We start from the raw sequence: 2,009 nt of genomic DNA, 5'->3' as shown, positions 1-2,009 counted from the left end.
TGATTCCATACATTGTCCTCTTAGGCAGCCTCCAGGAACCCCAGCATTGCCACACTTTGACTTCCTTTAAAAGGCCTTCCTTTAAATCTTGGTGAAAGCCTCCAAGACCCCTTCATCCAAGCATCCTGCATTCTTGCAGAATAAGCACCATATGATTGTCACCAATTCTCCTTTCAGCTTGCACAATACTTGTCCCTCTGAAATCATGGCTGCAGCAGCCTGAGGTCCTGCACAGTTCAGCATGGTGAAACAACTTCCTAATCCCCAACCCCATACAAGAAGAGCACCCCTATGATCTTGTCTCAAAAGAGCTTTCATTCTGCACTTTTGATCCTGTGGTGGATGTGGTCTGGCAAATTCCTGAGATGCCCTCAAGCCATCTTTCCTGTTGTCTCTGTGAAAAGTACAGAGTATGTCTTTTGGGGCTGTAATCTTTTCAACAAGCTTTGGCTTGGCTCCACCTTTACATGGACTTTCTCAGCCAAACTGAAGGTTTTTAAAATCCTTTAGTTCATTCTGTTTTCTGCTCCCATTTCCTATAACAAATTTGTTTAGAACCTGCCAGCAATATTCATTTCACGGTCTGAGTGCTGCCTTGAAATTTTCTCTGCCAGCTTAATTAGTCCATTACTTTTAAATTCAGCTTTACATAAAATCTCAAGACCTGGGCAAAATGTAGCCAAGTTCTTTGCCAGAATATAACACAAGTGGTCTACAGTCTGGTTCCAAATAGAGTGCTCATTTCCTTCTGAAAACCTCATGAACACAGTCGATATAACTACAGCATTCTGGTCTCTTGAGCTCCCATAAGAATCACCCATTAAGTTTTGCTTACAACATTCTAAAACTTTTCCAACTTGCCAAAAATTCCAAAGGCTTCTGAACCACATGGTCATGTTACTCACAGGAATGACCTTGCTGTGGGTACCAATTTCTGTTTCAATTAACTTTTGCATCACTGTGACCAAAACACCTGATAGGAACAACTTACAGGAGGAAGAATTCATTTGGGGCTCATGGTATCAGAGGTTTCAGTCCATAGATGAACAACTCCATTGCTCTGGGCCTAAGATGAGGAAGCACATCATGAGGGAAGAACCCAGCAGAAGAAAGATGCTTAGCTCATGGTGTAACCAGGAAGGAGAAAGGGGGGGGGGGCAGGGGTGGGGGAGATATTCCATAGGAAGAACAACCCTCTCAGGGCATGCCTACAGTGACCCACCTCTTCCAGCTACAACTACCTGTCTAGAGTTACCACCCTGTCAGTCCATTCAAACTAGGATGGACTGATTTGATTAGAGCTCTTGTAATCTGAGAATTTCATCTCTGACTATTCCTGCATTAACAGGAGGTTTGGGGGTCACCTCATATCCAAACCATATTACCCTCCATACTGTGCTCCATAGTGACACAACTAATTTACATATTAACTAACAGTGCATATGTTTTCCCCTTTATCTACATTCTCATCAGAATTTGTATTTTGGGGGAGCCTTTTTTGATCATAGCCATCCTAATTAGAGTGAGGTTAACTTGCAGTTTTGATTTCTATTTAGACAATGATTCGTGATGTTGACAACTTTTTTCATATAACTGTTCTTTTGAGAAATGTCTAATTAGATTTATTGCCCATTTAAAAAATCAGATTTTTTAAAAATATTGATTGTGTTTCTTATATATTCTGGTTATTGACCCCTAGTCAAATCTATAGTTTGCAAAAGTCTTTTCACATTCTATAGGCTTTCTCTTTGCTCTGGGCAAAATGTAGCCAAGTTCTTTGCCAGAATATAACTTTTTTAGTTTTATGTTATTCCATTTGCTAATTTTTGCTTTAGTTTTCTGTGCTTTCAGGGTCCTATTTAAATAATAATAAAAAAGTCTTTGCCTTTTCAAAGTCTTAAAGTATTTCCCTTTCATTTTCTTCTGGTACTTTCATAGATTCAGGTCTTAATTTAAAAGCTTAAATCATTTTTGTTGACTTTGCTTATGGTGAGAGATAATGGTTTAGT

This window comes from Marmota marmota, unplaced genomic scaffold (assembly GCF_001458135.2).
Source record: "Marmota marmota marmota unplaced genomic scaffold, marMar, whole genome shotgun sequence".
Taxonomy (NCBI): Eukaryota; Metazoa; Chordata; class Mammalia; order Rodentia; family Sciuridae; genus Marmota; species Marmota marmota.
This window is presented reverse-complemented; position numbering follows the sequence as displayed.